The sequence below is a fragment of the Molossus molossus genome, unplaced genomic scaffold (genome assembly GCF_014108415.1).
Source record: "Molossus molossus isolate mMolMol1 unplaced genomic scaffold, mMolMol1.p scaffold_m16_p_3, whole genome shotgun sequence".
Classification (NCBI taxonomy): domain Eukaryota; kingdom Metazoa; phylum Chordata; class Mammalia; order Chiroptera; family Molossidae; genus Molossus; species Molossus molossus.
Window position 1 is genome coordinate 54,120,429 of NW_023425366.1, and position 24,273 is coordinate 54,144,701.

Sequence of the window (24,273 nt, forward strand, 5' to 3'; positions counted from 1 at the left end):
GGCTTCTCAAGTCCCAACTATCTTGGAAATGTGGGAGGAAAGCCTGATCACTAGTGATAGATTATTTCTAACAAGACTTGAAAAAAATCACCTTAATTTTTGAAAGAGTTAGTGCCAATTTGCACATAGGAGACTTTGAAACTTCTTTTTCCCCACTTAGTGGTTTATCTGAATCATGAATGAACACAGAGCGGAGCCATGAATAAATGTTATAATATAATAAAGGATAGTAATTAATAGGGGAGAAGAGAGACGGCCATCAAAAGATCTAAGTGTTTTTATTTGCAGAATAGTAATGTTTTGGCACAGGATAATGAGTCGATCTTAATTTGGAAAGTTTGCTCATAATTATCGTCATAGACATAGTAAATACCAGTATACCCTCTTAATTCTGGTTTATCAAGGATATGAGTTCCAGTCTATGGAAATTAAAAATAAGAAAGACCACCAAATCTACCCTCCAAACCCTTTTTAAAAGAATATTAACACAAGCACATTTAGATTATTTTTATCTTCCTTAGTTTGGGCCATATAAGTACAATACCTCTTAAATCTGTTTTTCATTTCCTTCATGGCAAGGATGAATAGCCATTTATAGGTTTGCTAGCTGCGTGTGTGTACTCATGAATGCTTTTCATATTGAAAATTACTACAAAGTTTTAAAATGTCTTTATTATTTTAAAACATTAAAAAAATGTTAGGCAGACTTAAATAATGAATGTTAGGCAGACTTATATAATGTTAGGCAGACTTAAAAAATAATGTTAGGCAGACTTAAATAATGAACTTTGGTTTGATTTAATTTGACCATCATGACCCAGAAATAGAGTTACTACATAATGCCAAAGGCCATTGCTATTTCAGAGTTAATCTATAAATTCAGTGACCACATTTTCCAAACCAAAATCCAGGCACATCATTTGACAATACATCAAATATTTGAAATCTGAAGTGACCTGGAAAATCCAGAACATAGGATTAACAACCTATAAAGTGATTGTTAAGAAAACTGTAAATCGATATCAGTGCAGTTTAAATACAAGAAACTAAAACTGCAGAATTTATAACTTGTGTGGCTTTTTAAAAATGTTTGTAATGTTAGACTACTAACATGATTCCTAATTAAGGAATGTTGGTTTTGCAGCTTTCTGCATTTACATTTTCTTGGTCAAGTTAGGAATCCATCATTAAAGGACACCAGCCAAAATAGGACCAATTTGCAACTAAATCGGGCTTTCTGGTTATCTTCACATTATAAATCATGATCTTGCTTATAACTTGAAATACTAAAAGTAGTTTTTTTTAGGGTTATAACAAAGGTTAATCAAAAATAAACCCGATTGCCCTGGCCGGTTTGGCTCAGCGGTTAGAGCATGGTCCCCCGGTTCCAGAGAGTCCGGGGTTTGGTTCCGGCTAAGGGCATGTACCTCAGGTGCAGTTTGTCCTCGCCTCGGTTGGGGTCGTGTGGGTGGCAACCAATCAGTGTGTCTCTCACATGGAGGTTTCTCTCCCACCCCCCCACCCCCCACCTGAAGATAAATGCAGAAATGTCCTCTGGTGAGGATTTAAAAAACAAAAAATGTCTGAAAGTGAAGATAAATAAAATAAAATAAATCTGATTGACAACTTGTTTAACATATACTATTATATTAACAGAAACTTGTGCTAATTTCAAATAAACGGAGCTTCTTATGTATATAATATTAAAACAACTGTCATTCTTCAGATAATGTCATCTCTTGGCTGGTGCTAATTGAAATACAAATTAAATTATTAGTCTACTAAAATTTCTCTACAAATTATTTCCTATCTAAACTAAATTACTTTTCTCTGCTTCCTGCTCTTTCTGTCCATGTTAAGTAAAGTTCACTTTATCATTATCAAATACTTCATTCTACTCTTTTATCATGACTTCTTCTGATTTACAATCTTATTCCCCCTCTTCTTGACCCAGCTGTCAAAAGGGCATGTCAGCTGCCTCCCTGCCTTTAGAATGCTGACCCTTCATTAAGTTTCTACTTTTTAAAGCTACGTGATTGCTTCTCAACTGCTCTTTTGTCAAGTGAAAGCAAAGCAACATTTTCCTATATAAATCTAATGGTGCAATGTGATATAATTACTCAAAGTTTATGTGATTATTTACCTTCAGCTTCTGCTTTTAATTTAAGCAATTCTACCAATAATTGTTCTTTTCTTTTTTTTTTCTAGCTTGTGTGGGGATTTAGTATATCAGGGAATCTATATATGTTCATGTACCCAGAGGAATAAGACATTTTTATGTTTCATGGACTATCTGTTCAGAAACAATAAAGTAAATGCCCTTTTCTCCTCCCTTGAAACAATTCTAATACAATTTTGAGAGGAGTCAGAGAACCATTCTATGATTTTCCTTAGAAAAGTAAATGTCTTTTCTCCTAAAACAGAGCTGATGTAACCTAAATGCTAGCCATGAATTTCTGATCCTGATTGCTGTTTTTTTACAATAGTGAGCTTCCTAGAGAGTAATGTCATATATATATATATATATATATATATATATATATATATACACACACACACACACACACACACGTATATATATATGAATTAATTTTATTTATTTATTTATTTATTTTTACCAGAAGAGACAGAAAGTACTTTGGTTGGTAAAGTTTCAATTTTTTAACAGTTCCTGTTTCCCACTACACTCTGAAAATTTGTGGAGAGGCTTATGAATACGCTCTGATTTTAGAATCTGTGGGCGAAGGCATCTGTTTTAGTTAGAGTTTACTTCCATACCCTTAATAGGAGATGGCAATATTCAATGGGTGTTCATAGATTGGTCATGAGATATGTCTTTTTCAATGAAAAGACATCTAGAAGACAGAAAAACTTTGCAGGAAAGAGAGTAAAAGCCAGATTTTGGTTTTAATTGCTTATGTCAGATAATAGCAACTCCCTTTTAAGTTCCCTCTTTTTAATGATCAAAATACCACTATTGCTTCAAATAGTATTGCTTCAAAGTCATAGGTAGAAATAAAAGATATCTCTGCATAAAATAGAAATCTCAAGATTCCTAGTATATGCCACATAGTTATGAAGAAACTAAGTAACCCGCAAAGACTAAAAGTAATAAGAAAAAAATGAATGAGTTGTAGGGAAACTGAATTTATCCAGTTGATTCTCCAAAGTCATCCCACCTCCTCTACAGTATAGCAGATATTGGGTGCCAGTGAAATGTGTTTGGCCTGTTCAAAACCATTTTTTTACTATTATCAATAATATTCTGAACAGAAACAGAGACTAGTTAATAGTCTCAAGGATGGGAGTAAAGGCAATGACTTGAGGACAATTTTTTACTCTTCAGTTTGTATGTACTATGCCAGAGGATTGGGGAGTGGTGGAGGGAGGGAAGTTACAGAATTGTTGTCAGGAAAGATATGATATAGAGTGATGGGAAATAATCTAATAGAACTATCTCTTGCTCTGATTTTTACTGTAAATTTGTTATTTGTTTTCTAAATATGGTTAGAGATACAAATATAATCCCAGGCTTATGAAAGAGCATATCAGAAAGTTTTCAGTTGGTGCTGTGAGAAAATCATTTTTAAATACTTAGAAAAGATGGGGATATGGTACCTTTGAAAAAATTATCTGGCTTAACTGCAGGTTGTTTGTTTGTTTGGTTGGTTGGTTGTTCTAAACAACAGTTACAGAAAACAGGCTGGAGAAACATGCAGATCTGCGGAGATCTACAGTAAAGACCGGGGAGTAAAGCTTGTGCTACACCTGTACAGTTAGAATGGAATGCTGTGGAAGCTGATTGCCATGGCAACCAATAATCTTTTTCCTGAATGGGGGAACAGGGCAACCATGAGGAAAATGTTTTAAATGAGCCACCTTCTTTTGTGATTCTTTTGGTGCCAGTTAGGAGAAAAGCACCACCTAGGTATTAAGGACAATCATGCTTACGAAAGGAAGTTGCCTTCTTATCAAAGAAACAAGGCTGGGGCAAAAAATCGGGGCTATTTCAAGAGAGAGAGGGGATTAAGATGGCAATCAGAAACTCTGAAGCAGAACATAATTGGTAGAGACTCTGACATGGCTAAAGTGGGCAGACGAAACACCTGGAAACCATGTTAAACATTTTCCCTAACATAAGAAGTCAGAATAAATAAAGATTGCTAACACTTGGGAGTTTCAGCCAAGATGTATCATGAGTTATTCGTGAGGCTTTTTATTTCTTTTAATCTGGTTCCAAATAGTAGTTTCTCTAAAAATTAAAATGGCAATGGTAAATATATCTTTAGTCAATATCTATTCCATTATTTTAATAATGAATTGCATTGTGTCATATTCATGATAAATATGGATATACATAGATGTAGATATAGATAGATCTGTACTATATGCTTGTATTTATGGGATCATCTGCTAAAATATTTCACCCTAGAACAGAATCAAACTCCAAGGCTTAGCCTAAGAGGCACTGACTGCATGATGGGACCCTGCCAACCTTTCTTACCTTGATTGCCATCCCCCGACCCCCATTGCTGGTATATGAGTTGGTATGTCAACTGCAAGGAATAGAAACCCTACCTAATGGTGACTTAAGCTATAAGAGTTTTTGTTTGTTTGTTTTAATTTTTTTATTGATTTTAAGAGAGAGGAAGGGAGAGGAAGAGAGATAGAGATGTTGATGAGAGAGAACATTGATTGGCTGCCTCCTGCATGCCCCCCACTGGGGATTGGGCCCACAACCGGGGCATGTGCCCTGATCTGGAATCAAACTGGCAACCTCTTGATGCATGGGTCGACACTCAACCACTGAGGCACACCAACCGGGCTATAAGATTGTTTTTTATTTGCTTATTTACTTGACGAGAAGTCAGAAGGTAGATGGTCTTACAGTTGGTTTGGAATGTCAAAGTTGCCATTGGGGTCCAGGTTCTTTCCAGCCTTTCACTTTGCCATCTTCATATGTTGTCTTTTAAACCTGGCTTTTTATCCCTGGCCAGTTTGGTTCAGCGGTTAGAGCGTCGGCCTGCGGTCGTGAGAGACCCGGTTCGGTTCCCGCTAAGGGCGCGTACCTCGGTTGCAGTTTGTCCCCGGCCCTGGTCGGTTGTGCGGGTGGCAGCCACTCGATGTGTTCCTTTCTCATCGATGTTTCTCTCTCTCTCTGTTCCTCTCTCTCCCTCCCACTCTACCTGAACACAAAATGGAAAAATGTCCTCGGGTGAGGATAAAAAACAAAAACAAAAAATAAACCTGGCTTTTTATCTCATGGTTGTTAGAAGACTTGGGTTTTTAGACATCATAATCTCACAAAACAGTATCCAAAACAGAAAGGGAGGGAAAGAGATTGAGAAATTTTCTCCTTTATGCCTGGTTCTTACCAGGGAAGAAAACTCTCAAAAAGGCCCCAGAAAATCCCCTCTTATGTCTCATGGGCTAGAACTGGGTTACATGCCCATCTCTAAATCAATCACTGCCAGTTTGAAACAAGATTTTTATGATTCGTTTAGACCAATGGTAGTTCACCACCTTGAGTCTACATATTGTGTCTGAACAAACTTTGAGCTCTCACAGCAAGGAAGAAGAGGCATTGGCTATTGGCTAAGCAAACCACTTACTTGCCACACGGCCCAAAGCCACTCTGGTATTCCTGCTGCTCTTCAAATATGATAAGATTGTTCCAAATACAGGGCCTTTGCCACATGTAACATATGCCCAAGGTTTTCACACTCCTCATTATTCAGTTTTATGCTCACATTGTATCTCTTGAGAGAGACTTCCTGAACATTCTTTATAAAATATCTGGAAAATATTCATAGCCACTCACCATTAGATCTATATCAATAGAATTGGTTGCCCTGACAATTATTAGCCTAGCTCTTCCTCACTATGTCTACTGAAGCAGAAACTAGCTGTATGACCAGTTGTTGGGATGATGTAGAAAAGGAAGAGGTTGGATATAACCTCTTGTAAGAGGTTGGATATAAGACCCTTAAAGTCATTTTTCAGCCAAAAATGTTATGACTACTCAAGTCTGAGCTCACATCAAAGCAGTCCTTCACCATTAGCTTCTCTACTTTGTCTTCTTCAGAGAACAACACCTCTCCTCTGATGTTAGTTATTTCCACTACACAACCTACTTTCTTCTTTCTTCCATATTCCAATCTCACACATCTAGCCTACCAAATAGCTCCATTTGAATGTTCTTATAAGTCAAAGTGGCTAAAACAAATTAAACACCTTAATCTTCCATAATTGTCCTTTTGGGATTTCCTTATTTCTGTAAATGATAGGTCAAGTCAGGCTAAGAGATTTGGTGAACAAAAAACAACAAGCTTTTTAAAAATTTTGACTACTCATTACTTAGATGGCGAAAGCAAAAACAGCAAAGGTGCCAAGCTCCCCCTGTCCCTTGTCTCACAGGACAACACAGAAACAAAAGAGGCTAGATGACAGTGCAACATGAGTAGTGAGGTATCCGATTGCTGCCAGTGGATTCCGTGCTGCAGCTAGTGGTTTTATAGCCTGCAGTTGTATGCTAAGGTGTGGGGGTGTCATGTAGTAAAGAACATGGCTGGCCTTTGTTTCTGGTTCCTGGGAGATAACTCTAAATCTTTAAAATTTCCAAAGAGATAGAAGTATCTTTGTTATACATGGCGGGCACCTGAGTTTATGCTAATAGGAAAACCCAGGATGGGAGGCCATGCTCAGAAGATGAACTATGTAATTAGAAGGCCGACTTTTGATCCAGGTGATACCAGCCCAACCTCTGGGGAAGAGAGAGGGACTAGAGATTGAGTGCAGTCATCTCACTAATGATTTAATCAGTCATGCCTACATAAAAAAATCCCAGTGAACACTCTGGGCATAGAGGCTTAGGTGGGCTTCCCTGGTTGGTAATCATACATTGATATGTAGGAGGGGTACATGTCCTGAGGACATGGAAGCTTCACATGGGAAGGACATGGGGCCTTCCTGACCCTGAAGGACATAAGACCCTATTAGAACTTGCCTTATATGTCTCTTCTGTTGGCTAGTCCTGATTTGTATCCTTTATAACAAAACTATAGTCATAAGTATAGTGCTTTCCTGAGTTCTGTGTTATTTTAGAAAATTAATAAACTTGAAGGGATAGTAGGAACTACTGCATTTATAGCTAGTTCATCTGAAGTCTGAGTGTCCCGGAAAACCCTGAGCTTGTGGCTGGTGTCTAAAGTTAGGGCAGTCTCATGGGGGACTGTGCCCTTACACTGTAAATTTTTACCTAACTTCGGGTAGTTAACATCATAAATGTATTACTGAGGGGCAGGCAGAAAACCTCATACCTCCTCAGAACCTAGGAGATGTTGAGAGACTGTCTCATGATACCCTCCTGGAAAGATATGGAGACAGTGAGAAATGGCCTTGAAGTAGTTTCTTACAAGCTTCCCATGGTTTCATGTTCCAAGAGGATCACAAGACATTTGCTAAACTTAGATCAGCTACACTTACACTTTGCATCAAAAAGGGTCTGGAAATATGTTTACCAAAATGCTGGCAGTAGTTATCCCTGAGTCATGTAACCAGAAGACTTTGGTTTTCTTCTTGATGCCTTTCTTCTTCATACTTTATAGAGACAATTTAGGGAGTGGTCAAGTGTGGGCTCAGGAAAATCCTGGCTGGGTTTGGATCTCAACTATGTCATTTATTAGCTACATGTCCCTGATACTGATCCATTAACCTGTCCTTCTAGTCTACATGGGTTCAGTCAGCTCCAGACCCTCTGAAATGTCCCTGCATGCCCACTTTACCTTCTTCATTCACAAGAACATCATGTGGAACTATCGTTTCCTTTCCTGAAATGAAGATATAAGATGTCCATGGCAAGGCCCTAATTCATCATCTTTGTTTTCTCATTAAAATAAACAACTCACCCGGCCAGTGTGGTTCATTGGTTGAGCAGCGACCCATGCACCAAGAGGCAGCTGTTTCGATTCCTGGTCAGGGCACATGCCCAGGTTTGGGCCCAATCTCCAGTGTGGGGCATGCAGGAGGCAGCCAATTGATGTTCTCTCTCATCAATGTTTCTCTCTCTCCCTGTCCCTTCCTCTCTAAAATCAATTAAAAATATATTAAAAATAAAGAAAACAACTCAAAGAACAAATAAAAACCATGCTAGTTTGGCATGACTGTTTTTGTGATAAGTCAAGACTTCAAGCAAATTATTTAGCCTCTTTATGCCTAAGTTTTCTCATTTGTGTAATGAAAATAATAGATAATAGTCCCTACTTCATAGTTCTTGTGAGGATCAAATTAGTTAATATAAACTAAACCCTTAGAACAGTGTCTGGCACGTAGAAAGCATGAACAAATGTTAACTGTTTTTAATACTTATATGTGTTATTTTATTTCTCTACAGTAACCACATATTATCTTTGTAAACAGAAAAAATAAAAACATGCAAAAATTCAAATTTTCTATTTATAAATCACATTAATATATTTTTTTCAATTCTCAACTAGAAAAATTGGCTAATTTTTTGCTTATAGTTATAACATCTCATAGTCACCCTACAGAGAAATAGGGTAACTTCTAAGAAACTATTTGAAAACTTCAATGAATATTTTAGATGACTATATTAAAAAATAAAATACATATGTAATAGATACATACTAAAAATGTATATATGTATACTTTTAAATTACTTGAAAATTTTCAGCCACCCTGCAAAATAAGCCACAGTTAATATTTTGATCTCATATATATTTAAAGGAAAGAAATACATTAAAATCTTCATTATGTATTATCTGTGGATTATGGAATTTTGGATCCTTTTATTTGATTTATACTTAGAACATATTCTAAGTTCTTTCAAGTCATCATGCACTACTTTTTATAGTTAGAAAAAATGTTATATTTAAATATAAAATTATTTTTATCTGAATCCTTTATGTACTTTATGAAGAAGAAAGTAGAAACAGAAAACCTTGGAGACTCCAGTGACATGAGAGATTGCTTCTGAAACATTCTGAAATTATATTTTTATTGGTTTTAACAAGATTTACAGCCTACTCAGAAATGCAATAGAGTGGGCACAACAAAACAAATTTGTTTGAAAGCTCTAGAACCAGCACATGAATAGTCATGACATTCAGCAGCAACGTGTCCCTGTTGAAAAATAGTTTTTAAAATCTGTAATGGCAGATATTCTATGAACAGAGTAAGCTGCATGTAGAATAAAATGAAAAGATTTTAAAAGTAGAGATTAAAGATGATTAAAGATTAAAAATGAGAAAGTATTTTAATGAAACTTTCTTTAGTTATGTTAATACAACTTACAATCAAATATGAACATGAACTTTAAGAATATTAGTAAGTTCTTCTATGTATATTTACGTATATAAAGAACATGGACTTTGAAATCAGACAGACTTTGAATTTGAGTCCTCATGACCCAACCAGATGGCACTGGATAAGTTATTTAATATCTCTGAGCCTCAGTTTCCCCAGTCTCTAAAATGTCAATTATAATAGTACCTGAAGGGCTATTTAATTATTATAATTAAATGAAGTCCAAAATACTGATACATAGCAAATACTTAGTCATTGTGCTCTTTATATATGAAAGGTAATGGTCTGTTTTTGCTTCTTTTACTGATGTGAGAATTGATTGCATTCTGTCTACTCCTTTCTTAATTAGCTGTTTAAAAGGAACTAAATTAATGGAAAAGAAACATTAGACTATGTAAGAATTAGGGGAAGTGACTTCAAAGTAGTTTTCAGAATGCATTCTTTTCCTGTAAAACATCCAAAACTTTAGAGTTTTACACAGAGGCATACCATACCAACTCTGATCTTACCAAGTATAAAAAGAAAGCAAAACAGAGACCTTAGCATACAAATACAACATGTTTTTTCCACTTCATGCCCAGTGATCTCTGAACCTTTGTGAGCAATTGCACTTTAGTCTCTTCCATCAGTGAAACGGAGTACAGATTATCACTGACTCTGGGTTTTGCCAGAGTAAATGCCTGGTCTTTTAAGAATGCCCTTGTTTGCACAAAGGCTCATGTCCCTTTTCAAAAGCCTTAGAAGATCTCAGTCAGAGTTGGCCTCAAAGCCTGCCTATGTGTTATCTGTGCCCTTAAAAGTACATTAGGGTACCTAATTACAATTGTTATCTGAACCTCTACAAAACATTTTACTTTAAGGGGAAAGCCTCTCTTCATAGTTCTGCCCATCCACTCCTACAGAAAGATTTCTCTGAAATGACAAAAACGTCCCACAGTTTGGACCTGTCCTTCACAGAACCTAATTTAAAGTGAACACCGAAACTTCAGCTACATGGAGCCTTCCTCTCATCCATAACACTCCCTTAGCTAACAGCACATCTCTGTTTCCCCATTATCTAAAAAGGGGGCCAACACTCTGGGGCTTTAAGTATAAGAGAATGAGAACTGCTACCTTTCTGCCTAATTACTCAAACTCTCAGGTTTTTCCCGTCATGTCCCCCCTTGTTATTGTTGGCATTTTTTACTCGGAAGATCTCAGGATCGTCGATGAACCTATTATCTGTCTTCCAGATCACTTGCACAAATTTAAATATTTCTTGTAGCACAGAAGGATCCCTGAAACGCTGCTGTTTATACTTCTCCAAATAAAGACATGTTTATTGAATCATGTACTGTTTTATTTTAAGCCAGATCCCTATCCTTTTTTTTTTTTAAAGTAGTGTAAATCTAATGATGACCCAACCAAAATTTTTTATTAAATAGTAGGAAATATCTTTGCCTATAATGATTTGTGGGAAGTCTTATAAGTTTCATTAACTAGTTTTGCCTTTGGTACAATAGTCATTATTTCTTTAAAGACCTTGTAATATTTCCATATGAATTTCCCTTACAAGCTGTGGTACCTTTTCCCCAGTTGGTTGTTTATATATTTTTCAGTGGTCATACCCTTGAATTACAGATTCTACTAGTTTGTTTAGTATAGTGTGATACTGTCTGTAACTTTCCACAGTTATGCCTGCAATTTTTCTTTTAGATAGAATTCAGATAGGCAATCCATCAGTCCCCTGGAAAGTTTGCCATTACAGGGTACACAACTTTGCTAGAAGTTACATACTTTTGCCCTTGATGTTCTTTAAAAATCTAGGTTGATCAAGTTCTGTTGATTTATCTCTTTCTAGTATGCTAACTAGGTCCTGGGCACTTTGTATTATTTATTCATAAGAATAATACCACCTTCTATCTGTATAATGTTTGATGTTTATCAAGTATTTTCATCTTTCAATGCGTCCAATAACATTAATCTCTGTGAATAAAAAATAATTTATTTTTCTGTAAATATAAAACTACTTTTAAAATCTATTAATTAAAAAACCCATAATTTAAAAATGAGACTCTTGGATTATGTTTCCTTAGTAAAGATGGAGAAAAAATAATAAAACCAATTTATTTACCCTCCTAGGACTGTTGCATTCCTTCCTACCCCTGTTAAGTAATTTCCTTTATTCTCTACCTCTTATGACTGATTTAAATGTTCTTTTCTTGGTTTAGAGATCTTTGCATAATTCTTCTTAAGTTCTTATTGACTATCATCAAAGACTAAATTTTCACAAAAAAAAAATTTTATACTTACTATATAATAGCTTTTATTTATTGGGTGTCTACTACATGCCAAACATTGTGCTAAACATTTTGTGTGTGTGTGTTTTTTTTCTGTCAACCTGTAACAACTCTAATTGGATGGGTAGTCTGTATTTACCACAGCTATATGGAAGAGGAAATGGAAGCTCAGCAGGAATGTGTCATTTGCCAAAGGTCCAGCTAGATCTGTCTAATTCCAAAAGTTTGCCTTTAATCCCTGTGCTCTTTTGCCATTTACTTGGAATTAAGTCAAGCATTTCTAGAAATACAGATGACTGGATTAGGATGTAGACAATCTGCATTCTGGGCTGGTTCTGCCACATCCAACTATTTGATTGAGGGCAGGTGACTTAATTTGTGGGAACCTCTTTCATTACCTGTTAAATGCAAGGGTAGATTACAAAACCTTTTATGTCTTCTAGTGATACTATTTATGTAAATATTTACTAACTCCTATGAGATCATGAATATGTAGTAAACTAAGGTAAAAAAAAATGTTAAAATATGCCTCTCTTTTAAATTTAAAGAGAGCCCTGGCTGGCTTGGCTCAGTGGTTAGAGCATCAGCCTGAGGACCAAAGGGTCACGGGTTCAGTTCTGATCAATGGGCACATTACCTGGGTTGCAGGTTTGATCCCTGGCCCCAGTTGGGGTTGTGCAGGAGGCAACCAATCGATGTATCTTTCTCACATCAATGTTTCTCTCTCTCTCTCTCTTTCTCTCCCTCCCTTCCTTCTACTATATCTGAAAATCAATGGGAAAATGTCCTCAGGTGAGGATTAACAAAACAAATAAACAAAAAATCCAATTTAAAGACAACAGTTTGATGTTATTCTTTTTTTTTTTTTATCCTCACCCGAGGACATTTTTCCACTTTTTTTGTTGTTGTTGTTCAGAGTGGGAGGGAGAGAGAAGAACAGAGAGAGAGAGAAACATCGATGTGAAAGGAACACATCAAGTGGCTGCCACCCGCACAACCGACCAGGGCCGGGGACAAACTGCAACCGAGGTACGCACCCTTAGCGGGAACCGAACCCGGGTCTCTCAGGACCGCAGGCCGGCGCTCTAACCGCTGAGCCAAACCGGCCAGGGCTGATGTTATTCTTAACTATTCATAATTGATATTATTCCTCTGTGCAGCAGGAATGTGTTTGTTCTATTATTTTACTTTATAGCCAAGAAAGCAGAGGTGCTCATTAAACAATACACCCCCCACTTTTGAGTGTGATGGCAGTTATGTCTGTAAATAAATTTTATTCATTGACATGAGTGATAGATTTATATGTTTATTTCTTGATTTGAAACTGCAACAATTGAAAGTTTATATGTAACACAGTGTTTATTCTTTTTATTCGATTATATTCAGAGTGGCTTAGTGAAGAAAATTAAGTGTCAGGGCCTAAATTTGACCAAGTCAGACTTAGTTTTTCCAACATAACTTTTGGATTGCCAGGCTTTTCTTATTCTATACATAATAACTCAGCCTTTTTCTTTTTTCCATTTATAATGGAAACCTTCTATGCTAGTTATTTTGCATGCCCTTCCCCCACCCACCTCCTGGTCCAATCTTGCCCCAAATTCTCAAACCCCATCTATTTCCAACCTTCTCTGCCCTGCTTTGTGCCTCAGAAGACTGACATCTGCTGACCTCTCATGGCTCCTTGTGAACTGGAACACATAGGAGATCTGCAAGTGGAAAGTAAGGTCTTTTTTTCCTTCTCCCCCTGCTTTGTGAGCCCAGTTCTTTCATCACTCTTGACCACATTTCTTCTGCCAGGTCAGTCTTCGTTCCCAGCTCCAGATCTCACTGGGTTCTGCTAACTCCATTTTCTTTCTTTGTTTCTTCAGCCGCAGGAAGGAAATAGCTCTCCCTCTGTAACTGATGCCTCACCATGCTTTGTCTTCTTTCTTAACCTTGCCTACATACCTTTGAGTAGTCTTTTTATTAAAGTCTCTTCATTTGAACCATCTAAGATGAATTTTATTTCTTCCCTAGGACCCCAAATGATTTACTATCACTTACCTAAAATCCATTAAATTGGAATTTAAGCACCTCATTCTAAAGATGATATTGAGCCCTGGCTGGTTTGGCTCACCGGCTGGAGCATTGGCCTGCAGTCCAGAGACCTGGGTTCGGTTCCCGCTAGGGGCATGTATCTCAGTTGCAGTTTGTCCCCAGCCCTGGTTGGGTCGTGCGGGTGACAACCACTCAATGTGTCCCTTTCACGTCAATGTTTCTCTCTCTCTCTCTCTCCCTCCCACTCTATCTGAATAAAAAATGGAAAAATATCCTTGGGTGAGGATAAAAATAAATAAATAAATAAAAATGATATTGACTTCAAACAATGAATATATATTGAGCATCTTGATATACTCAGGATTATATTAAGTGTTATGAGAGATACAAGAGTCATTTGTGGCACAATTCTGCCTTTGAGAAGTTTATAATCTATTTAGAAATATGAACATTTAAATAATTCAGATGTAACACAGGACTTTAAATCTTAAATTAGGCAGTTCATAGGATTAGTCAAGCAACATGAAATAAAATTATCATAGAAAATGCTCACCCTCCAGACATGCCACACTTCTTATATTTTTTGATTTCCTGAATTAGAAACATTTTTATTTATTAGACTTATAAACTATAGTATTCAGCCCTGGCTGGTGTTGGTCAGTGGTTAGATCATTGCCCTTCGGACCAAAGGGTTGTGGATTTGATTCCTGGTCAAGGGCATGTGCCTGGGTGGCAGGTTTGATCCCAGGCCCTGGTCAGGGCACATCCAGGAGGCAACTAATTAGTGTGTGTCTCTCACATCAGTGTTTTTCTCTCTCTTTCCCCCTCCTCTAAAAAAAAACTCAGTGGAAAAAATATCCTCCCATAAGGATTAACTAAAACAACAAAAAATAGTATTCAGAACAAGAAAATATTAGTAAAATTTTAACTAGCTGTGGAATACTCATGCTTGAAATATTCTAAGTGAAATGTGTCCAAAGGTACCTGCTGTGTAAACATCATGAGGGCCAAGAGGTCATCTTGTGTATGTAAAAAGAATTTGTTGGTCAAATAAAAAGAATGGTAAGGCATTTGCCAATGATCAACCTGGAACTATCCACCTTTCCCATACTATGTGAAGAAGAAACTTATCACCCTGTGCCTGATTCTTAGCTCCTATGGGACTCTTCTGTTAGGCCCAGAGATATGCACTAAAACTAACCTTGTTCATTAGTATATCTCCCTAGTTGGTTCAGAGAGAAGGCCCCAAGTACAGGAGAATGGGAAAGGTATACACTACACTCTGGTGCCTAATATGATTATTGCAATCTAATAAACAGGTTACTGTTTTAAGAGCTTGGGTGTCAAGACTACAAATTTGATATTTCACCCACAGGTTGGGAAGGAAAAGACAGAATGTGCAGAAAGGTGTTGCGTTTCTCTGCCTGTACAGACATTAGTGGGGTTCTCTGTCAGAGCAGAAAGAGCTTTATGCAAGACTTGGGAACTTGCTTTCCAATTTGATTAGAATTCAGATAGGCAAGAAAGGAGAAGGACTTACAGGAGAGAGAAAAAATATAAGGGTAGGCAGAGAGGTAGAAATGAACTAGGTATTACACACAGGATAAAGAAGAAGCTAGCTTGACTTGACCTCCAAGTATATTCAGAGTAGTACAAAGTAATATTGGACAAATGGGATGGAACAGATCAACATCTTGTCATTGTACTGATGAAAGAACACAGCACCAGAATTTCAGAGTATTAGCCGCAATGTGTCTTCCTTCTCTTTAAGTAATATAATTTGCCTGTAAGTATTGATGTAGCCAGTCTGTGGAATTATGATTGGTTAAAAATTGCTATCATATTCTATAAGCAAAGCTTGAATTGGACAGAATCTTATAAGACTTGAGATCCAGAAACTGATTTTGAGGTCCTGTGCATGTTACAGTAAGTGTGGGACCAGAGGAGGTTCAGCAGTGCATTCTCAGCTGAAATGAGTGTTAGAATAGATCTACTAATGCAGCAACATACATTTGCAGCTATGGCAACAATAATGCCATTCAAGTTGTTTCCTTTCTCAAAGCAGGAGGCACTATAACAGTGATTTCCTCTATCTGCACAGGAGCCTGCTTCCTACCAGGAGTGTGGGAAATGAGAGCAGCTTCATCGTTTATTGCCAGCCCCACCAAGAAAGGCACGGGTAGAGGAAGGGTCATAGGAATACAGGAATAATAATGAGTGGGTAAGGAATTTCCAAGGTTCTAGCAAGCATGGTCTTTTGATACTATATTCTATGGACTTTGTTTTTCTGCCCTTACCCTCTGTTTTCCCAATTCCAAATGAGGAAAAGTGGCTCTGAAACTCACCCACCATTAACAACTGCTGCATAAATGTCTTTTAAACACTTGGTTCTGGAGTAGCAATTATTGGAGCACTTAGCTAATAAATGACTGGTGAGTCTAATCTCTGGATATCAGAGAATTAAATTAAAATGCCTGAAAACTAGGTAGTAAATTAGCAACAGCAGTTATTAAAGTGACACATAAGGTTGTTGTTATTTTTTTCACATTAAGATACCAATATGATATAACACTCCTATCAGGACAATGGCCTTGACTCCTTGAGTTAGCAGAACAAAGAACTTATACACTCTCTATATATTTCAGGCAGTAAAACTTTCCAAGTCAGCACCATTTTTTCCTATAAACCTGTCCTGCATACATCACATTGATGTGAAGTGAGATGAGATAATTATATGAAGGTTCTTTGTAAACTGAAGAGCTATATAATGGTCAAGGAATCATTATTACTGTCATTCAGTGAATCATAAAAGAACATGTTGGAAGGGCACTTGTAGGTCAATATTTTAAAATTTTAGAAAAATGCACGTATTCTTAAGAATTAAAGGTATTGAATTGCATTTTTGAAATATTATTTATTATGAGTTTGGTATGCTGGTAACAATAATCTGAAGTGATCATAAGAATGAAATACATTTAAACACTATTATTCTATAATTTATTTTTAGTAATTCCAAGTGTATAGAGATATGTTTACAAGGATATTCACTGCAACATTGGTATGGTAAAACAAAACAAAACCAACATGGAAACAACTCTCTACATTACTTATAATACTTAATACAATGTAAACACTTTGTAAATAGTTATTGTACTGTATTGTTTAGGTAATAATGACAAGAAAAATGTACATGTTCAGTATGCCTATCTATTTAGTACACATCAGTAACAATGTAACATTTTATTTAGAATATTTTCTTTCTTTCTTTCTTTCTTTCTTTCTTTCTTTCTTTCTTTCTTTCTTTCTTTCTTTCTTTCATTTTCTAGACAAACATCTATCAGCTGCCTCCTGCACACCCCTTACTGGGGATTGAGCTGGCAACCTGGGCATGTGCCCTGACTGGGAATCGAACTGGGACCTCTCAGTCCATGGGATGAAGCTCAATCCACTGAGCCACACCGGCCCGGCTAAAATATTTTCTATCCAAGTTTGGTTGAATTCACAGATGCAGAACCCAGATACAGAGGGTCAACTGTATTTAAGTAAATTATGGTACATTTATATCATGGAATACTATATAGCCAAAGAAAAGAATGAAGTAGACACTATAAACACCAACATGGAAAGCTATTCAAGAGATATTACGTGATAAACACAATGAGGAAAACAGTGTGTATTGTATAATGGGTATGTTTCTAAGAGCTATGCAACTGTCAAGGAATTATTTCGAAAAGTCTCTCTGTATAGTAATATGTATCAGTAAACCAGAAAACATTCTTGAGGAGTACCTGCTATTCCTCTATTAACAACAGCTTTCTATATTACAAGAGTTTAACTTTCTACAATAATTTCACAGTGTTTGGATTTTCATAATGAGATCAAACTCCCTTTCTGAGCATAAAAATGTAAGGCTTTTATAAAATATAAAACACTCAGACAAAATCTAAACACAGTAGTGAGCATATAGGATTGACTTTCAATCATATATTGAAAGAAATATTTCAGCTTTGGAATGATAAAGCCAGATTGAGTTTAGTTCAACTTGTTGCAACTGATTTGGAATTGTGGGGCTTGAAAAAAATGTCTCAAAATAATTGATCCCACTGCTCCAAGGAAGCTGGCAATAAGTTCAAAATAAAGTTCAGAGTCTCCAAGTGGCTAAAACAACTCTTCCTGCTAACATAAACTGAAACAAAGATGAGTTTTATCCTTTTGTAAGATTTTTACCTTTTGTTTTTGACCAGTAAATCAAAGGTCCGCATATTTGTTAAGTGCACTGTAAGCCCCAGAGAGAAATCAACCAGAATGACTTGAACATAGGTTGAACAAGGTCAACTTGGACTTACACAAAAGAAAGTACAGATAATGACAGAGTTAGCTTTGCTAGTTTCCATCAGGAGCAAAGCACGAAGAGTGTGGACTGTGAAGGGAGATATTTAAAAGATTCTGTCATTTCAGAGATTAATGATTATTTTTCTTTACTTATTTTCCTACATTAGTCCATCCCCATACTGGTTAAAATGCCTAGCTGAGGACTGAATATAGAGAAAGCTATAATGATCTTAAAATTATAATGCTGCAGACTATTGAGAGATATGCTAATAAAATCTTAGGCAGACACATAATAAAGTCTCAATCTGTGAGGATTGTGAGGTTGTAGATTATTTCTAAAATCTCCCATTTTTATTGTAAAATTGGGCAAGCCACTCATTTGAAAAAAAAACAAACATATTTTTAAAAAACAACATTATTTCACAAAAAGTATCACTTCCTTTAACATCTCACAGGATGCACATGAAGGAAGAAATCATTCAATACTGTATTTGCAAAAATAGTTTGCTTCTAGACTGACTCTTAGGAATCTTCAAAACTAGTTGTAAAGGTAGCATATGAAAGGAAATTTTTCTCTTGGTATCCTGTGACTAATTGTTTCAACTTGTTCAACAGACTCCAATGATAGGCAAACATTCACAATATAAAAAACCTTTTGGAATTTGAAAGTTAGGTTCCATTAGTTCATTCTGTCCCCTATGGTTTTATCCTAGGAGAATATAGAGTAAATATAGATGAATTAAATAATATCCCCTTCTGGAAAAATAAAGATTAAAATAAAATTTAAAAAAGCTCATATCCTTTATTAAATATTTACAAGTTCCTAAAAGCCCCTTAGGGAATCTGAGGTCCAGGATGCATAATGCTTATAATATGTTTGTAACTTAGACATATGAAATAATATCTAATCATCTTAGAATGGCATAAACTTCAAATTTAAATTATTTAAAATATTTGATTTAAAATATTTCAGATTGAAAGAGCTCTTATGATAAACTTAAGAAGCCAGTTAGAATGTAGCATTCTAGAATGTAGCATAACCTTAAGCTTTGCTTTTGTTCAAGCTAAATAAATAATGTTTAATAAAAGAAATTACACAAAGTTGAGAGTTTTAAAAATTGATAATACTGTATTGACTCAACACAATATGTTAGAGTTATATTGATTTTCAACTAATTTTAATCAAAGATTATGCAACATAATTACTTTGCTCTTATTCTTGTAAAAAATGTAAATTTAAGCTGTTACATAAATGTATTTGCTTCTATATGTATAACTGAGCTGCAGCACTGTACTTTTTGTTTCTTCAGCTAAAACCTGGTGTTTGTGTATTTTCAAATGTTTTTATGCAATAAACAATGCCATTCTCTTCAAAGAATCATAATGAGAAATGAGAGCATGTAGAAAAAAATTTAAAAGGCAAGGATACATTTTCTAATTATAATACTTAAGATACAATAGTGAAATAGGAAGGAAAAAAATGAAACCACAATGATTTTACATAACTTATAAACTTTGACTCAAAAAGATTACATTCTATAATCTTTCTCATTCTTTCTCCATAAAATAAACATGTTATAATTCTAAAAACATTTTTGCAAGGGACTCATAATAATTTAAAAGTTCTGAAAAGAGTGCAAATTGCCTTACTATCAAAATCAATTATTGTAAATCATCTTGATTTAAAAAAAAAAAAAAATGGACTTCTAAATCTATATATTTGCAGTTCCAATGAAAAAAATTGGTCAAAAGATAAAAAGGCATCTCCTAACTTTTGGACAGGTGGAAAAGAGGAAGGCAGAGTCTGGTGCCAGACTGCCTAGGTTTGATCTCAGGCTCTGCTTCTTGCTTGCTGTGTGATCTTGGGCAAGTCACTCAACTTTACTGTCCTTCAGTTTCCGTATCTATAAAATCAGAATGATAGTGACAGCAGGACTTGCTTCCATAGGGTTGTTGTTAAAATCAAAGGAGTTGATAAAAGCAAAACATTCAGAATTCTAGCACCTAGAAAGTGCTATATAAATGCCAGATGTTCTTATTATAGTGCATTTGTTTTAAATACTCTAAATTACCAAGTAAACAGTAGTTTCCTAGTTCAGCTCTAGCTGATGGTTGATTCGAAATCTGCTCTTCTATCTAAGGGGCTGAGTTTTCCTTGAGAAGTGTCCCAGGAGGGAACCTCCAAGGCTGTCACCTTGGTCTCTGGTCAGTGATTCCAAATATGCACGTTGAATCCATTCCACAGGGAATGTAGTGAATGAGTCATCTGAGAGGGAACCACCTTTTCTCTGCTAGCTGAATAATGCTGAAGGATTGTTTTATAAAGTCACTTGGTAATGGAGGGCAAGTTTTCCAACACAAGATGTGAATGTCATTTTTTTCCGTGGTAGTAGTAGTGGGAAGTGAGGTCAGAAAGAGGAAAGGGGCCAGATGATAAAATGCCTTATATACCTCACTGAGAGCATACTCAGATGCTATGATAGTATCTATTTGATGGGAATTCTGAGGGCCAAAGTTGCTACCTTGGGGACCTGCCTGAGTGTAGCACAACTGTGGAGGACAGTCAGGCTGGCAGCGTGTGGAGAGGTCCCAGGGAACCACAGAAGCAGCTGCAGAAGTGATGAGTGGGCAATCTCCAGGTAATTAGATCTGTGTGTTTTGCATCAGAGGGCTGAAAACCTAGCCCAGCGCTGGCCACCAGTAGGCCAAACAACCTTAGCAGGTGCTATTGGCAGGCATCAGGCAGAAGCAGGCAAGAAGGAGACAAGAGGTAAAGGAAAGGGAGGAAAGTAGTTGAAAGAAAAAGAGAGTGAGGTAAAAGCTGAGGTCTCTATAGAGCATATAAATCGCTAATTACCTTAGGAGACTTAGAGGTGCTGAGTAGGAGGCTGCCAGCAGCTGATAGGCTAAGCTCAGAAGTTCTTGGCCCAGGCTATGCAATAGAATCTTTTGTGTAATTGAAATTAAAAAAAAAAAAAAATTGATGCTTGGGCTCCACCACCCAGAGATTCCGACTTAACTAGAATTAGGGGCCCATGCATTCATAATTTTAAAAAAATTAAATGTATTGGGGTAACATAATAACATTATGTAAGTTGCAGGTGTACAGTTCTATAATACATCATTGTATGTTGTATTGTTTGCTCTCATCAGTAATTTTAGAAGATGACTGCAGTGCACAGCCAGGGTTAAGAACCACTGGTTTGGCTGACTGGCAGCTGAAGTGCTACTCTAGGACTATTTGGTTGGTAAGAATATGCTCAAGAAAAGCCAGGCAAAGCAAAACAGAATCTAAACCTGTTTTCACAAGTGGGAAAACAATGAAAAGTGCATGCTTTATGCATCCACAAATATTTGTACTTGGTTGGTACTGTTATTCAACACTTATGAAATGCAAGACTTGTCTGTATTAGTCTGAAATAGCTCAATCAAATGGCGTCTTCACAAAAGGTTTTTGGTCCCAGATATTCTAGAGCACTCTTTTTTTTATGAGGTCATCAACTCTTCAGGACATGTATTCTGATGCCCAAGATTAGCAGTCACTTCAGAAAATAGATGTGGCTATAAAGTAATCAGTTAAAGCAGCAGCAGGCAATAAGCAAACGGTATCTTCATGAAAAAAAAGTTTCAGAATATTTTTTTTCTGGAAGAAGATAGAGCCACACCAAAATACTTAATCAAAGGTATATAAGTTCAAACGCAATTAAAAATAGTATTTCAGCCCTGGCCAGTTTGGCTCAGAAGTTAGAGCGTCAGCCTGCAGACCTGAGAGTCCCGGGTTTGGTTCCTGCTAAGGCATGCACCTCGGTTGCAGTTTGTCCCCAGCCCTGGTTGGGGTCGTGTGGGTGGCAACCAATCGATGTGTCTCTCTCACATCGATGTTTCTCTCTCTCTCTCTCTTCCCCCCTCTCTTCCTCCTGCTCTATATGAAGATAAATGCAAAAAAAAAAAAAAAAAAAAATAGTATTTCACCTTTTTATAGTGGGAGGATTATAAACTGATATCTCTTTGCTTTTTAAGTCAATAGAAAATATGAAACAACATCGAAATACTCAGCCCATCTGACTACCTTATTTAATATTGTAAGCCCCACTCCCTATCTGCCTGCTTTCCTTTATTTTTGTTACATTATTTCACCTTTTTTCCTATTACATAATTGTTAGTTACTTTGTTTATTGTCTGCCTCATACCCACTGAAATGTAAACACCATGAGGACAAGGGTGGTCATATGTTTTATTCAGCTATACCAAGCCCTAGTAGGGACTCAATATATGTTTTTGAAAAATCAAATGCATTTTTAAAAAACTCTTGTTTTTTTTTTTTTATCCTCACCAGAGGATATTTTTTCATTTTTTTGTACAGATAGAATGGGAGGGAGAAAGAGGAAGGGAGAGAGAGTGAGAAACATCGATGTGAAGGGACACATCGAGTGGCTGCCACCCGCACGACCAACCAGGGCCGGGGACAAACTGCAACCGAAGTACGTGCCCTTAGCGGGAACCGAACCCCGGTCTCTCCGGACCGCAGGCCGACGCTCTAATCGCTGACCCAAACTGGCCAGGGCTAAACTCTTGTTCTTTTAACATGTTGCAAAAACATAAGAGAACAAGAGAGGAAATTCTGATATCACTTTAAGAGTAAGTTTCTTTAAGAAGTAAGTTTTTAAAAAGATGGAATTCTATTAAAGCTGTTTGAAATGAGTTAATAATACATGGATGTCAAGTGTAGGTATAAAATCAATTATGAGAATGGGAGAAACTGGATGAAGTTAGTCAATTGTTGTAGAATTTCTTGTGACTAAAAGGGGATAATTTTAGGATTTTCATCCAGTTCTAGGTCATGTTGAAATATTATATATGCATTTATTGCTATAAGGCCAAAAAGATATAGTCAGAAACAGGGAGAATTAGAGAAAGTGACTGAATGCTTTCTTTCCATAAATTGTAAGCAAACAGTTCTAGAATCTCTTAGGGTTTATAAGCAGAGTGGAAACTGCCTATAAGAATTTCTTTATGAAAAGTTGCTCTTAGGTCCCCTAGTTCTGGAGCCAGGACATTCCTGCAGACTTCTGACTCTAAGAGAATATCTATGGCAAATTTAATCTGCATGGGTTAAAGTAAACCTGGGTTAGTTTAAGCAGAGAATTACTGAGTAGGGTACTTAACTATAGTTATGTTAAAGGCTAAAAAGCAAGTTTCTTAACTGTAGAAGTATATTACACTTTCTTGCTTTGTTATACATACTGATCACTTTCTAATAGAAAATACACACTCATCATTATTATGAATTTTGCATAATCATTATACATTTCCGTAACTAAATTTTAAGTGAAAAGGCATCACTTAGTGGCAGTTTTCACTCTGGTAAGAAACCCTCCATTCTGGGCCCAGGTTGAGTCATTACTTCTCAATTGTTGGCTGCTAATTAAATTTTAGGCCTGCTACCAAATGTTCATCCAGTCCAACAAAGTAGTGGCATCAGTAATAAAATGCTGATGTCAGTTTTATATCCAAATTAGTTAATGCTGACAAACAGACTCCAGGGGCTGTGGAAAGATGAGGGAGAACAAGATGAAGAGGCAGGAGAGAGAGAGAGAGATTAGCAGCAAAGAAATAGAGATGGAGTTATCAAGGGACAGCAAGAATAACATGCTACGTAGACTTCTGTGCACAAGGACACAGTGGTCCCCAAAAGACAGGTGGAATCACAAAGAAAGGTGGTTTTTAATGGAGTTTAGGGTTTGTTACTAAAGTATTCCTTTTCCCCTCAACTATAGATATATATGGGAATAATCACATTTAGTACTTGGCAAAATGAGCTAATACACTTAAATTAAGAGTAAAAGATTATCCATCCTGCCTTGGGATATACTCTTTAGTCATTACAAACTCTAGATTTTCTTTAAGGTAAAATCTTTCCAAATTACTTCCAAGATTACACATACTTAGAAGATATAACAATATATTCAAATATCATGGTGGCCTTGAATAGGTTGAAGAAGATAAGATTAAAAAATGTTGGCTTACAAGAACAAGTGGTACCCACCTTTTTGGAGGAAATTTTAAACTACACCACTGGCAATAGGAACCCTCAATCCTCTGAGATTCCCCTAATTGCAGGGCCCTGGTTCATGATGGTTTAGAGTGTTTACCAGCATCTCAGATGCTACTCATTTGATGCTGGGAGCAACCTACACTGTACTCCCCAACAACAAAAAATCAGTCTCCAAACATTGCCAAATGTACTCTGGGGGACAGATCACTCTTATTTGAGAATCAGCCTCTTTGGCCAAACATTTCT

At 36.5% G+C, this 24,273-nt stretch overlaps 1 protein-coding gene across 1 annotated transcript in view; it reads right to left on the reverse strand.

Annotated features, from left to right (window-relative positions):
• MTX3 (metaxin 3) overlaps window positions 1–24,273 on the reverse strand; it is a 760,898-nt gene that overhangs the window by 381,746 nt on the left and 354,879 nt on the right. The gene's annotated exons all lie outside the window — the stretch shown is intronic.